This window comes from Miscanthus floridulus, chromosome 4 (assembly GCF_019320115.1).
Source record: "Miscanthus floridulus cultivar M001 chromosome 4, ASM1932011v1, whole genome shotgun sequence".
In the NCBI taxonomy this organism is placed as follows: domain Eukaryota; kingdom Viridiplantae; phylum Streptophyta; class Magnoliopsida; order Poales; family Poaceae; genus Miscanthus; species Miscanthus floridulus.
The window spans coordinates 25,424,688-25,440,860 of NC_089583.1; positions in this window are offsets into that span (position 1 = coordinate 25,424,688).

The window sequence follows — 16,173 nt, forward strand, 5'->3', positions numbered from 1 at the left end:
ACTACGCTCGATAGACACATCTCCCGGCCCTGGCCTTGCAAACCATCCCCATCACATGTCCGTTCGCCGTGTGGGGGCTCAACATGGTCGAGCCTCTGCAAAAGGCCCCCGGGGGCTACACCCATCTACTGGTATCAATCGACAAGTTCTCCAAATGGATCGAGGCCCGTCCGATCAATCGAATAAAATCCGAGCAGGCAGTGCTGTTCTTCACTGACATTATCCACCGGTTCGGGGTCCCCAACACCATCATCACCGACAACGGGACACAGTTCACCGGCAAAAAGTTCCTGACGTTTTGTGACGACCACCACATCCGTGTGGCCTGGTCGGCCGTAGGACACCCAAGGACCAACGGCCAAGTAGAGCGTGCCAACGGCATGATCCTACAAGGCCTCAAGCCAAGAATTCACAACCGGTTGAAAAAGTATGGCAAGAAATGGCTCGCCGAGCTCCCATCGGTCATCTGGAGCCTGAGGAACACTCCGAGCCGAGCCACGGGGTTCACGCCTTTCTTCCTAGTCTATGGGGCCGAGGCCATCCTCCCCACCGACCTGGAATATGGTTCCCCGAGGCTGCAAGCCTATAACGAACAAAGCAACCGCACAACCCGAGAGGACGCCCTCGATCAGCTGGAGGAAGCCCGAGACATCGCGCTACTACACTCGGCCAAGTATCAGCAGAGCCTATGGCGCTATCAGGCCCGACGCGTCCGAGGCCGAGACCTGAAGGTAGGCGACCTGGTGCTGAGGCTAGCACAGCGCAACAAGGGTCGCCACAAGCTGACCCCGCCATGGGAAGGACCGTACATCATTGCCCAAGTCCTGAAGCCTGGGACCTATAAGCTGGCCAACGAGAAGGGCGAAATCTTCACCAACGCTTGGAACATAGAACAGCTACATCGCTTTTATCCCTAAATTTCCAAGCGTTGTATATATCGTTTCTCGAAATGCAATTAAAAAGCGCTCTTTAGTTGGTCTTTACTTTTTGAGAAACCCCCCGAGCCCACAGTAGGTCTCGGCAGTACAATAAACACAATAAGGGAGACTCGGCTCTGCCTTAGCAGAACCAAGCCTCCCTTGGGGGCTAGATGGGGGACTTCCCCTAGGTCCCACGCACCATTTTTTAGTTGCTTTTCGAAAAAATTCCTACGCCAAGTCTCTAGCAGGCTCTGACGAATCATTTGTAGAGACTCCTCGGACCAAGGTCTGTTTCCTAAGCAAGAGGCCGGCTGAGTCGCGAGACGGCCTACGCCCCTGGGCTACGGCACTCCCTCACTACCTCTCGCTCAAAGGACGGCTTAGGCCCCAAAGGGGTGTTTTGCAAACGAAATCGGATCAGGAGCAACAGAGGGCAAAGGCTCGGAAACATGAGAAAAACAACTAAGAAACACAAATACGTCAGAAATAAAAGCCTCGACGGCCACAAACGTTATGATACAAAAATAACCCCTATTCTATCTTTACATAGCCCCCGGGGCCCAGATTAAGGCTCAGGGCCCCCAGCACCGACAGAGGGTAGGGGAGGAACCACCTCATCTTCAAAGAGCGTCGCCAGCGCCGTGCTAGGGCCTTCTGCCACCTCCAGCAGCTTCGCGACCACCGCGTGGGCCTCCTCGTCATCATCAGGCAGAACGTAGCCATCACTGATGGCCAGGAGGTCGACGCCAAGGTAGTGAGAGGAGATGATGGCCATCGCCCGCTTGACACCCGTGTGCAGCGCCCCTCGGAGCCGCTCGTGCATCTGGCTGCTCAGCGTAATCAAGTGGCTCCCCAGGGAGCTACCCGACTGAACCCCCTCGACTTCTAGGGCCTCGCAGGCGGAAAGGGCAGCACGCTTTAGCGCCTCGTGCTCCCCGATCTCGATCTCGAGCACCGTCTGCACCGCGCTGGAAGCCTCGGTGGCCCAAACGACCTCCACCTCTAACTCTGCACCACGGAAAATGAAATAAGGTCGAGCCAGAGAAAAAACAACCTAAGTTAGGGACGGGAGCCCACGGAGCTCACCCTTGGCCTTCAGCTCCCAGTGTCGGGTCTCGGCCTGGCAGACCTCGGTAGTGTCCTCGAGGGCGAACAAAGGCTCCCCCTCAGGGTCATCCCGGCTCCACCACAGTACCCGCGGGTGATCCCACCCGCGGGGCTCGGGTCGTACCCGCACAAGGGCCAAGCTTCCCTCGTCTAAGAGCGGCGCCGGCTGCTCCACGGCGTCGGTCTCCTCGGCGCCAACCACCTCCCATGCCCGAGAAGTATCGTTGGAGGAGATCGGATAGACCTCCGTCTCCCGGGCACTCTCCCGCAACAGTGGTGGGCCCTGAGCCAAGGGCACGGCCGAGGCCTCCGCCGCCGACATCTCCGCCTCTTGCACAGATGGCCTCGCTGCCATCACGACGGCCGTGGTGACCTCGGGGGCTTCGGCCTCTGCAGTCACGGCCTCGGCGTCTCGGGGGCTCCGGCCTCCATCATTATGGCCTCGGCAGACGCAGAAGCACCGGCCGCGGACACTGTGGTCTCGGCGGTCATGGGCGCCGGGGCCCCCATCGCCTCAGCCCCGGAGGCCCCGGGAGCCTCGGCAACAAAGGGCACGACGGCCCCATCCGACCGTGTAGGGGCCGCCTCGGCAACCCTTCCTTGGGCAGCCGGTTCCTGTGGGTCGACCCTCGCCGACGCCGCGCCACGCTGGATGGCGGCTTGTGCCTCCACCACCCAGTGGGCAGAGGAGCCGGGGCTTGCCTTAAGCGCTTTAAGGGGCGCCAAGGGGAGGTCGTCCGCAGGCCGCTTCCAACTAAAGAAAATCAACCTACAGGGTCAGCACGAGACCAAAAAAGCGAATGGAAGACACCATAACCCCGCCAAAAACACACTTACTTTGAACGGGGCAGCCCCAGCTTCGCCACAGCAAACCTCCTCCGCAACGGCGGAGGCGGCGGCAGTGGCGTCACATCCGTATCCACCGGCGCCGGTCGGTCCTCGGTGGACCCCGGCGCCCCTTTGATCCTCTGCGGGGCCGGTGGCGTCGCCTCCACCGCCACCGGCTCCACCGCGACCGCCGAGCTTACTGGGCTAACGGTGCGTTTGCCTAACGCCCGCGCCTCGGGCGTGTCGGCCACAGCCCCGGAGGGGGCCACCGCCGGCCCCAGGTCCGCTTCCTCTCCCCTTCCCGGGGGTGCCGGGCTACTTACCGACGCCCCGGGCGCCACCTCCTCGACGTCCGGAAGGTGGTCTAGGGGGCCTCGCCCCACCTCGTCCTTGTCATTCCCGTCCGAGGCCTCCGTCGACAACGACGTCGACGGGGACTCCTCCAACGGGAGACCTTCCTTCCGTTGCTGACGGCGGCGCTTATCCAACGCCTCATGCGCAAGGATGTGCTTCGTGCGCTTCGCCGCCTTAGCATCCTTCTTCTGCGTGTCGGCGTGAGCGCGGTTAATCGCCCGCTGCCTCGCGTCCTCAGGAACGGGCGGCGGGGTGGAGCGCACGTCCCTCATCCCCTGAACAAACCACAAATGCGCATAAGGAAACAAGGGATAAAGGGAGATTGAGGAGGCTCAGAGGCTGCAGCGGCACTCGACTTACCAGCGAAAGAAACCCCTGCGACGGTCGCATCGCGAAGGGGGTCAGGTTGCCGCCCCTCAACTTCACATCTACCGTCTCCCCCACCCGACGGTGAATTTCCTCGTCGGAGAGGGCGGAGGAAGACATCCGGGTGCCTTCGTCGGTGAAAGGTCCTAATGGCTAGAGGGGGGGTGAATAGCCTAATAAAAATTTCTACAACAACACTTAACCAAATGGTTAGACAATTATGAGGCGAAGCGAGTGTTGCACTAGCCTACTTAAAATGCAAGCCACCTACCACAATTCTAGTTTAGATAGTGTCTATTCACACAATAGCAAATACACTATCCTATGTTAGTGTGCTCTCAAAGACTAACTAAAGAGCCACACCAACCAAGCAAGCAAGCTCTCACAACTAGCTACACTAAAGAGCTTGTCAACTAGTTTGCGGTAAAGTAAAGAGAGTGGTTAGGATAGTTATACCGCCGTGTAGATGAAGAACCAATCAATCACAAAGATGAATAACAATGAAGACCAATCACCTCGGAATCTATGATGAAGACAAAGATTTTTTACCGAGGTTCACTTGCTTGCCGGCAAGCTAGTCCTCGTTGTGGCGATTCACTCACTTGGAGGTTCACGCGCTAATTGGCTTCACACACCAAACCCTCAATAGGGTGCCGCACAACCAACACAAGATGAGGATCACACAAGCCATGAGCAATCCACTAGAGTACCTTTTGGTGCTCCGCCGGGGAAAGGTCAAGAACCCCTCACAATCACCACGATCGGAGCCGGAGACAATCACCACCTCCGCTCGACGATCCTCGCTGCTCCAAGCCGTCTAGGTGGCGGCAACCACCAAGAGTAACAAGCGAAACCGGCAGCGAAACACGATCACTAAGTGCCTCTAGATGCAATCACTCAAGCAATGCACTTGGATCACTCCCAATCTCACTATGATGATGAATCAATGATGTAGATGAGTGGGAGGGCTTTGGCTTAGCTCACAAGGTTGCTATGTCAATGAAAATGGCCAAAGATGTGAGCCACAGCCGGCCATGGGGCTATAAATAGAGCCCCCATCAAATAGAGCCGTTATACCCCTTCACTGGGCAAAACGTGCTCTGACTGGACGCTCCGGTCATACTGACCGGACGCTGGCCCTCAGCGTCCGGTCGCCCGATGGACGCCACATGTCATCACATTCAAATGCTGTTTGTCAGATTCCAACGGCTACGAAGTTGACCGGACGCTCCGGTCAAAACTGACCGGACGCTGAAGCCCTAGAGTCCGATCATTTCCAGTAAGCTCCCCGAGGCATGTTTTTCCGACCGGACGCGTCCGGTCCACCTTGACCGGACGCAGCCAGCGTCCGGTGCTCAACCCTAGCCTACTGTGCCGTCTGACAGCTCGACCGGACGCAGCCTTTCAGCGTCCGGTCGCTAAGTGACCCAGCGTCCGGTCAGTAGACCGACGCCAGCATCATTTCGACCAACTCTATTTCAACTCTAACTTCTTCACCCTTGCTCAAATGTGCCAACCACCAAGAATTTTGCATCCGGCGCAATAGAAAATAGACATTTCATTTTTCCAAAAGCGCCGAATGTGATGACCCAAACCCATCTCAACCCTGCAAACACCTTGTGCACATGTGTTAGCATATTTTCACAAATATTATCAAGGGTGTTAGCACTCCACTAGATCCTAAATGCATATGCAATAAGTTAGAGCATCTAGTGGCACTTTGATAACCGCATTCCGATACGAGTTTCACCCCTCTTAATAGTACGGCTATCAAACCTAAATGTGATCACACTCTCTAAGTGTCTTGATCACTAAAACAAAATAGCTCCTACAAGTTATACCTTTGCCTTGAGCTTTTTGTTTTTCTCTTTCTTCTCTTCAAGTTTAAGCCCTTGATCATCTCCATGCTATCACCATTGTCATGTTATGATTTTCATTAGCTTCTTCTACTTGAAGTGTGCTACCTATGTCATGATCACTTGATAAACTAGGTTAGCACTTAGGGTTTCATCAATTCACCAAAACCAAACTAGAGCTTTCAGTCGGGCTCACCCGGCCTCATCTCGAACAACCGCCGCCGTCGAGCCATCAGTGGCAGCACCCTCTAGCGGTGGAAGGCGGCCACGACCACAGTGACGGTGAGGCCATGGTTCCGCAGCCTCGCCAGCCCCTCCAAGAGCGGCTCCAGCTTGGGTTGGTCGACCTTCGGGATGCCCCATTTCCATTTCTCCGGGCAACTCCCCACAATCCGCCCAGTATAAGGGAGAAGTCCCCCGTCGCCGTTGCGGAGGTAGAACCAACTCGTGTACCATCGGCGGTTGGAGGACGCGAGTTGGGCCAGGATGTAGAGGTGCAGGCGGTCCTGACGCACTTGGAGAGTGCAGCCTCCGGCCCTCGATGCCTTCCTCTTGCCCGACGTGCCCGTCGGCTTGGTAGTATGCCCCACCCAGAACAGGTGGAGCCACAAATCCCAATGGGGAGCGATCCCCAAATACCCCTCGCAGACGGCCACAAAGATAGCCGCCTGAGCGATGGAGTTGGGATTAAAATTGTGGAGCTCCACTCCGTAGTAATGCGGGAGCGCCCGCATGAACCGGTCCGCCAGAATGCCGAGGCCGCGCTCGTGGAAGGAGACGAAGCTCACAACGTAGCCATCGCGGGGCCTTGGCTCTAGCTCACCGTACGGAGCAATCCACTCCGGCCTGCTAGGGTCTGTCACCGGGCAGAGGAGTCCACCGTCGACAAGCGACTGGAGCATCTCCTCAGTGACATCCGACGGATCCCAGGGGTCCGCCTCGACAACGATGACGTTGCTGGCCATGAATGCGATGGAGGAATCGGGCGTGGTGGTGAGTTTTTCTCTCCCCCTCCATGCTCTCGCTTTTTTCTCGCTTTCTCCCTAGACTCGCTCTTCTCTCTTCTTCTTCCCGGCACCCGCTGCTCTGGCGACGGCTCGACGGAGGTGGCAGGCAAGGTAAGATAAGGAGGGGCGAGACTCTTCGGGTATTTATGCAGGGAGGAGGTGAAACGAACGGGCGATGAAATCAAGGAGGTTTTCCCCGTCCAGCGCGGTTAACCACGAGCCGATTTCGGCGGCCCACGCGCCCACGTCTCCCGCATTAAATGCGTGAACAGTTACATCCCGTCCATCACGTCGCGCTCGCCCACTACGACAGTAGGCATCGTTTCGCCTCCCCGTGAAACCGCCTCAAAAGGCGCGCCACCCACGGCCGAGCCAATAGGGAGGACATTTCCCGTGGCCTGTTCCTTTCATAGGAAGGAATCAGGCTCTGAGCCCGTTACGATCCAGGGGTTCGAAGGCTGGACCCCAAAGGATTTCGACAGCCGCCCCAGGATAACAGAGTCAGGGGCAACTGCAGGCGAGCCTATATGGGGCCGAGACCCAAGCGAGCGAAACGCCTGGGATGCCCAAAATTGTGTCCGAGACCAGCAGGAAAGTATCCGAATGGGATCCCACCATAGGGAGGCACCGAGCCACTGAGGCCCAACGAACGGCCTCGGCACCCACTAGAGAAATCCTCTGGTACTCTTGGAGTGTGTCTCTGGACCGCTAGCCGTCCCCTAATGAACGGGGTTCGGACCTCCACTTGGACTACCCAATAACAGCTCACCAGAAGTGCCACCGCTCGTGCCCATCGAGGGTAGCGAGGCACATTCCAACCCTCCTTCCGAGCGAAAAGGAAGCGCGAGGGTCGCATAAAAAGTCAGGGGAACCCCTGACGGCCTTCTCGCCCTATGCGGAGGCTAGGGGGCTCCTCCTGCAAATATGCCGAGACCTCACGACCCGGGCTCGCGCCCAAAGGGGCCTCGGCAAACAAACCCTCACGCGCGAGGGGCGTATAAAAAGTCAGGAGAACTCCCAACGGCCCTCCCACGCAGAGGCTAGGGGCTCTTCCTGCAACCTTGCCGAGACCAGAATGGGCTCAGCAAACTAACCCTCCGTTCAAACGAAAAGGACACGTGAAGACCAGATAAAAGGGCCAGAACACCCAAGGCAAAGACAAACGGTCCAAAACCGTGCTAGAGGTTTCGCTACAAACACGATAAAAGGGCGTCGAGCCCGTTACGGTCCAGGGGTTCGAAGGCTGGGCCTCCAAAAGGTTTCGACAGTCGCCCCAGGGCAACAGAGTCAGGGACGACATCTGGGCGAGCCTACGAATGGCCCAGACCCGAGCGAACGGTCGCTCGGGGCGTCCTAAGTCGTGTCCGAGACCGGCGGGGAAGTATCCGAATGGGATCCCACCGTATGGAGGCACCAAGCCACCGAGGCCCGCAAATGGCCTCGGCACCCACTAGAGAAACCCCCTGGTACTCTTGGAGTGTGTCCCTGGACCACTAGCCGTCCCCCAGCGAACGGGGCTCGGGCCTCCACTCGGACTACCCGCTAACAGCTCACCGGAAGTGTCCACGCTCGTGCCCATCGAGGGTAGCATGGCACGTTTCACCCCTCCTTCTGAGCGAAAGGAAGCATGAGGATCATACCCAAAGTCAGGGGGCCCCTGACGAACCTCTTGCTCCGCGCAGAGGCTAGAGGCCTTTTTCCCTGCAGCCTCGCCGAGACCCCCGCAACCCGAACTTGCGCTTGGGGGCTTGGCAAATGCAATAAGAACTACTCGTTCAGACACGGAAATGAAGAAAGCCCCTGGAGGAGTAACTCCACTCCCCCAGGGGCTTGGGGGCTACACCCAGCGGGTGCGCTCGCACGCACCCACCAGAACCTCAAAAAATAAGCCCCAATTCCTACGGGGCAGGTATGAACCAAGCCTCGGCAAACCCTCAGGGGGAGTGCGCGCACTCCCCCCGAGGCTTGGGGGCTACTGTCAGGTACCTTAGAATGGGGTACCCCAAGCAAAACATCAAATGGGTTGCCCCAGTCCCATCTAAAAAATAACGATGATAAAAGCAAAAAGGTAAGTCGTGGGTCCCTCCCCGTTGCGACCAGGCCCACTGGGTCCTCCTCCTCCTCGCCTCGAGCCCCGAGAAGGAGGTCTCGACATCCTAGCGAGGCTCCCCAGGGAAGGCCTCGGTAGGGAACGCCGTCTCCGCCTCACCCGAGGCTCTCCACAGAAGGCCTCGGCAGGAGGCGCGTTCTCCGTATCGCACGAGGCCTCTCGCGCGGAGCCTCGGCAAGGAGCCTGATCCCCGTCTCGCGCGAGGCCCCATTCTCCGTGTCGCTCGAGGCCAGCTCGCCCGCAGTCCGTCGCCCCCCGCCTCGACCGACCCTCCCAACAGCTGGTCACGTCCCATTAATGCTTTCAACCACTTCCGTGATCTCAGCCGGACAGCGGCTCAACGTCACAGAAAGACCGACACGACCCAAAGTCGCATCAGCACCATACCGGCCAGGACAGGGCACGGCGGGGATTACTGGCCACTGTGTCCAAACACTATGACCACGATCAGCCGCCGTCAGCGCCTGGGACAGGATATGGTGGGGATTACCAGCCACTGTGTCCAAACACTGTGACCACGATCAGCCACCGTCAGCACCTGGGACAGGATATGGCGGGGGTTACTGGCCACTGTGTCCTACCACTGTGTCCACGATCAGCCGCCCGCTAAAGGCCTCGGCGTTGTACACCAAGGCCTCGGCACTGTACACCAAGGCCTCGGCACTGTACATCAGGGCCTCGGCAATATTGGGGTCCGCGCCTGCCGAGACCCCCCACTGCAGTACCAGCCTCGGCCCCGACCAAGTTTCGGCCTCATGCATAGTCCGTCCCCAGTGGCTTATGGTCGCCGCCATGTCCACTCCGAGGCATTCCTAGGGCTCCCACGACGCACAGGATCTGATGGGACGACCACGCCATCCCAGTACTCCAAGGATGGGCCACTCCGACGACCACGCCTCCACAGGAATAGGCCACAGGGCTTGGACATGCCGTCCCTGGTGGCACGACGCCGCATAGTAATACATGTACTGCCCTTGTCCCCCCTTCAACTATAAAAGGAGAGGACTTGGGCCACTTAGGGGGGAGGCCTAGAGAACACACACACACGCACACCTTCCAGCCGCTTGAGAGCAACGTCTCAGACGGCCCCGCAACACCCTGCCGAGACCTGGGACAAGTTCCCTCTCTCCCTTAGCTTGTAACCCCCTACTACGAGCACTTCGGTGCAAGGAATACAAGTTCTATCCCTCAGACTGGACGTAGGGCGCCGATTGCCTGAACCAGTATAAACCTTGTGTCTCTTTGCATCACCATCCGGAATTGGGAGCACGCAGAACAAATTCACTAGTCGGTTGAGGACCCCCCGGTCCGAAACACCGACACCACCCAAGTGTTGTTTTGGTGAATAGGCAAGTCTTCAAGTTTGCATCTTTGGAGGTGAAGTCAACTAGATATAAGTTGTTGTATCTAAATCCATTGAATATCACTTGATTGTTATCTACCTTGGATACAACAACCTCCTTCTCGGTGAATAAGCATTGAAAGCCAAGATCACACAATTGCCCAACGGATAGCAAGTTGAAGCTTAATGAAGCAACATAGAGCACATTGGAGATGGAATGGTCATTTGATATTGCCACTTTGCCCAATCCTTTAACCTTGCCCTTTGAATTATCTCCAAATGTTATTTTCTCTTGTCCATCTACCTCTTCATCTAGTGAGGTGAACATACGAGGATCATCGGTCATATGTTGAGTGCAACCACTACCAATAACCCAATGGCTTCCACCGGTCTTGTAGTTCACCTACACACATGAGATTCAAACTTTAGGAATCCAAACTTGTTGAGGGCCCTTCACCTTCTCAACAAGTGACTTAGCCACCCAAATCTTCTTAGGCCTACTCTTGTTGGGGGTCCTAAGAACATGACTTTCATCTTTCCACTAGAATTTTTTTAAGCATGTAGTGAGCATTGAAAGCAAAGGGTCTAGCATGCTTGGGCAAGGGTTGTGGTGGTGGAGTTTGACACTCATGAGCAAAGTGGCCTTCTTGTCCACACTCAAAACATCTCTTTGGCTTTGGCTTTGGCTTTGATTGTTGGTGTTGAGCTTGGGCCTTCTTCTTCTCTACACTTGCCATATATCCAATGCCACTTCTATCCATCTTCATGACGGTATTCATGAGTAGCTCACTTTGAAGATGCTTGCCTCTAGCAAACTTGCTCAATCCCACCTTGAGATGCTCTTTCTCCATCTTGAGCTTCTTGTTTTCTTCCTTGAGAATATCATTGTTCTTCTCTTCCTTGAGTTTCTTGTTTTCTTCTTTGAGCTTCTCATTCTCAAGGATCAACTCTTTGTCATGATCAAGAGTTTCTAGCACAATGGTGTTGTGACTTTTCATCACTTCAAGATCTTTCATGAGCTTCTCATTGTCACTCTTGAGCTTGACATACTCTTCATAGTCATTGCACTCAACCACTTGTTTGCCTTTGCTACTAGATCTATGCTCAATGCTTTCATCAATTAAATCATCACATGAAGTAGCTATATCAATCTTGACAACATGGTTAGTAGCATTATGTGGCTTATTTGGTAAAAATTCTTGAGCAATAACAAGAGTATCATGATTAATCTTAAGAGTAGTGTATTCATATTTTAGCTTGTTGTGGCTAGTGATGAGTTCATTGTGCACCCACTCAAGTTTATCATGTTTATCTTTAAGCTCTTTCTTAGAGGATTTGAGCTCCTTGAGTTTGGATGATATAGCATCATTAGTTTCTCGAAGCTCATCATTAGCCTTTTCTAATGTATCACACTTAGCTAAGAGTGAATCATTTTTAGCATCAAGCTTTTCATTTGTAGCTCTACTCTTTCTAATGATCTTAGTGTATTTTCTTAATATTTTGACAAGATCATCATATGTAGGTGAGTCATCATCATCGCTATCGCTATCATCATCACTAGCATGTTCATCATCACTACTATCATCACTCTTAGTTAACTTGCGTTCACCTTTGGCCATAAGGCATAGGTGTGTAGAGGATGATGGCAATGATGGTGGTGAAGATGCAAGATCAATAGCAATGGTGGCCACCTTTTCATCATCACTATCATCATCGGATGATCCACTTGATGAATCAATGTCCGTGAGCCAATTACCGACAATGTAGGCCTTTCCACCTTTCTTCTTCTTGTAGAAGTCTCTCTTTTTGCCATCTCTCTTCTTGTATGGCTTGTTCTTTTTCTTCTCATCTTCATCTTCATTGCTTGAGTCATCTTTCTTTCCCTTGTTCTTGTTCTTAAACTTGTCTTTCTTGGGCTTTGTACATTGATGAGCTAGATGGCCAAGTTCGCCATAATTGTAGCAATCCATCTCGGAGATTGGCTTTCTTCTTGAGCTAGTGAAGAACTTCTTCTTCTTGCCATCAAACTTGATGCCACTCTTGTTTAGCCTTTTTAGCATCTTGGCGGTCTTCTTCACCATGAGAGCAAGGCTTTCTTCATCATCTTCATCACTTGAGCTCTCATACTCAAGTCTTGCTTTGCCCTTATCTTGGCTAGCTTTGAATGCTAAGTCCTTCTCTTTCTTCTTTGTAGAGGATGAGCCATCTTGTGGGGTGATGTGCTTGTACATCTCATGAGCATTGATCTTTCCCAAGATTTGTATCGGTGTAGCGGTGGAAAGATCACCTTGGTATAGCACGGTCACAATATGGCCATATTTGTCAATGGGGAGGACACTCAAGATCTTTCTCACAACGTCGGATGGCGACATTTGAGTAAGTCCAAGCCCATTGACTTCCTCTACAAGAACATTCAAACGTGAATACATCTCATTAGCACATTCTTTAGGAAGCATCTCAAATGAATTTAGCTTTTTAATCACAAGATGATAGCGTTCCTCACGCTCACTCTTAGTTCCCTCATGGAGTGCACAAACATCCGACCATAGTGCATGGGCGTCTTTGTGGTTCCTTATGTGGTTGAACACATCTTTGTAAAGACCTCTAAAGATGGTGTTGCGAGCCTTTGCATTTTATTTTTCATAGTTCACTTCATCGCCTTGAAGTTGTGCGGGATTCTTAGGTGTTGGGAACCCTTGAGAGGCGGCTCTAAGTATTCCAACGTCTAGAGCTTTTAGGTATGCCTCCATGCGAATTTTCCAATATGGAAAATCATCCTCCTCGAAGATAGGAGGAGGTCCATCCCCGTGAGACATCTTACTCTAAGCGGTTAAGCTTAAAAACGTGAGCACGAGGCTCTGATACCAATTGAAAGGATCAAGATGCCCAAGAGGGGGGTGAATTGGGCTAATTCTAAATTTTCTTGCAATAATCAAATCCTACGGATAGCCCAATTAACCCCTTGTGCCTAGAAAAGTGTTTCTATCAAATTAACGCACAAAAGACTTGCAACCTATGTTCCAAACTTACTCTAGCATGGCAATTCTATGAATGTAAAGACAAGTATTGAATTGCTCAAAGTAAATACTTAAAGTAAATGCTCAAAGTAAATGGAGAGAGGAACACGGCGATGTTTTGCCGAGGTATCGGAGAGTCACCACTCCCCACTAGTCCTCGTTGGAGCACCCGCACAAGGGTGTAGCTCCCTCTTGATCCGTGTAAGGATCAAGTGCTCTCTACGGGTTGATTCTTCGACACTCTGTCGCGGCGAATCACCCAAAGCCGCTCACAACTTGAGTTGGGTCACTCACAAGCTCTGCCGGGTGAACACCAAGCTCCCAATCACCACCAAGCCATCTAGGTGATGGCGATCACCAAGAGTAACAAGCACGAACTCTCACTTGACCTCATGAAGCCTAATGAGAAGATGGATGCACACTTGTCTACTCTTGATTCACTAATGAGGTTTCACTCTTGGATTCTCAAATCACAAATACCTCACTAGGACCTTGCTCTTCTTGGCACTCACAAACGTGTTTCTCAGCTGTTGAAATGAGCAAAAGTGCCTCCACACACGAGTGGACCTTCTATTTATAAGACAGCCTAAAAAACGAACCATTATGAGCTTCTGCGGGGTGACCAGACGCTCCGGTCATACTGACCGGATGCTCCGGTCAGTTCAACCCGCGCAATAGTTTTTAAGTGATGACCGAACGCTGTCAGGGTCTGGTCAGTAATGACCGGATGCGTCCGGTCTCTATTGGATGCTTACTGTACTCGACCGGACGCTGGATACTCAGGGTCCAGTCAGTATTGACCGGACGCGTCCGGTCATATTTTCTCAAGTCTAGACCCTTACTGGTGTCGACCAGACGCTGGCCCTTAGCGTCCGGTCATATTGACCATCCAGCGTCCGGTCACACCAGACTTGTTCTCCTTGGTCAAATGAACTGATCGTACCCTACGGCCAGCGTCCGGTCAGTATTTGACCCTCCATTCACTTCCAACTCTCAATCATTTGTGAATGAAGTTTGCTCCATGGGATCAAAGGGCTTCATAGGAGCTACCTAGAGCTAGTTTTAACAAGTGTGCACCACACCTAACTCACTAGACTCAACTAGGTCAAGCTACCCGTCCATACCCCCCTTAATAGTATGGCCAAAGAAAAACAAAGTCCTAAACTACTCTAAGTGTCTCTTCAACTCCAATCGACACTTAGAACTAGTCATCCTTAACCTTGTCATCCATCCTTTGAAAACTAAAACGATTTCCAACGAGGGGGCATGACAACTTTGATTGCCCGATTGATCTCCATTTCCATGACCTAACTTAATTGCATCTGCAAAACACACGTTAGTCATAGTAATCTTGTATTGTTATTAATCACCAAAACCCAACTAGGGGCCTAGATGCTTTCACGTTGTGATCGGAGGTGGCCTAGCACTCAATGACACAGGATTTATACTGGTTCAGGCAATGTGCCCTACGTCCAGTTTGGGTTGGTCGGTGACTTTATTCCTGAACCCAGGTACTCAAAGCTTGCAGTGGGGTTACAAACGAGAAGAAGAAAGATAGGGGAGCAAGAGGCTCGGTCGGACTCTGGTCAAAGCACCGAGAGCGATAGGGGCTCCGCTATGAGCTAAGTGTATGAGCGTGGGCTCGTGGTTTGAACCTAGCGGTTTCTGTTGTGGTGTCCTAATGATCTGAATGAATATGAGAGAACTGGAATGGTGAACCTTCCTATTGGAAGAGAGTGCATCCTCTTTTATAGACGAAGGGGATGGCCTTACAAGTGAGGGAGAGGGAGAATGTCAATTGCTAAGTCTTGCTTCCCATGCCGTCGGGTACAAGATAATGGTAGGCACCTACAACACTGTTGAGTGTCAAACGCACATGGGAGGTGGTGTTGCCTTCTTTGGGTATGGCAGACGTCGGTGCCTAGCACACTGTTGATGCCTAGAGGCACGTGAGGGGCTTTGCCAAGTTCGCCCGGTATAATAAAAGCCGGCGCCTACAACACTGTCAATGCCCAAAGACATATAGGGGACCTTATCATAAGGGAGTTGATGGCGCCTACAACACTGTTGGGGTTCTGACAAGTCTAAAAGGTTGCATGGCACCCTTCTGTCATATCTTGTCGGTACCCAGGGTATGGTCCTGGTATTGTAGTTTGACTTTGTGCCCTGCCCTAACTTTTCCGTCCATTTCATGGTCCTTTCTGAGCGGGCGTCCCCGGTCGGCTGGTTTCAGTTGGAGAAGAGTAGTGTGTAGGGGTTCGGCTAGGCCTTCCGATCGGAGGGCCATCCGGAGGTGGGCTGGAGACCGAAGCGAGTGCTTCCGGTCGGAGCCAGAAATGGAGTTGGCCCAAGCCTTTCGGTCGGAGAGGCCGTCCGGAGGTGGGCTGAAGACCAAAACGAAGCCTTCCAGTCGGAGAGGCAGGCTAGAGTTGGAAGCGGGCGTCGTTCCTCCTTGGCCAAGCCTTTCGGTCGGTGACCAGATCCCCTTTCTGACATGTCTTTTTAGGTACTTGGGCCAGCCTATGAGTTTGTGTGTTGTTTGCAACGTTGTCTGCTGGGCTAAGCCTTTGTTGAGAAGCCGATCCGCGAGGGACTCCGGGTTTATGAACCCGACAGGAGCCCCCGAGCCACCGGGCGATTCAGGTAGAATCGTCTAGGGGATTTTTGTCTTGACGGCGGGTGCGCGTGAGCACACCCGCGGGTGTAGCCCCCGAGCCCCCAGTCGATTCGGGCAGAATTGTCTGGGGGTTTTTTTGGAATCGCCAGTGGGGGAAGTTTTGTTTCATCGGTGGGTGCACGCGAGCGCACCTGTGGATGTAACCCCCAAGCCCTTGGGTGATTCGTGCAGAATTATCTGGGGGTTTTTGTTAGCGAGGTGTGTGTGCGTGTTTAGTAGAGATGGAGTCATCAACCAAGGTGTCTTTGCATAGCCGAGGTGGTTAGTTTTAGGGATCGAACGAGACGGAGCTCATGGATCCAGGCGTCGATGCACGTCGTGGGTCGAGCGAGCTTTGGGGTTGTGGATCCTAGCATCGGTGCGTGCCATGGGATCAGGTGAGTTATCTCAGGGATTGGACGAGTCAGAGCTTGCTGATCCTGGCATCGGTGCGCGCCGTGGGATCGGGCAAGTTAGAGTCGTGGACCCTGATGAGTTAGTTCAGGGATCAAACGAGTCATAGCTCCCTGATCCTGGTGTTGGTGCACGCCACGGGATCAGGCAAGTCGGAGTCATGGACCCTGATAAGTTAGTTCAGGGATCGGACGAG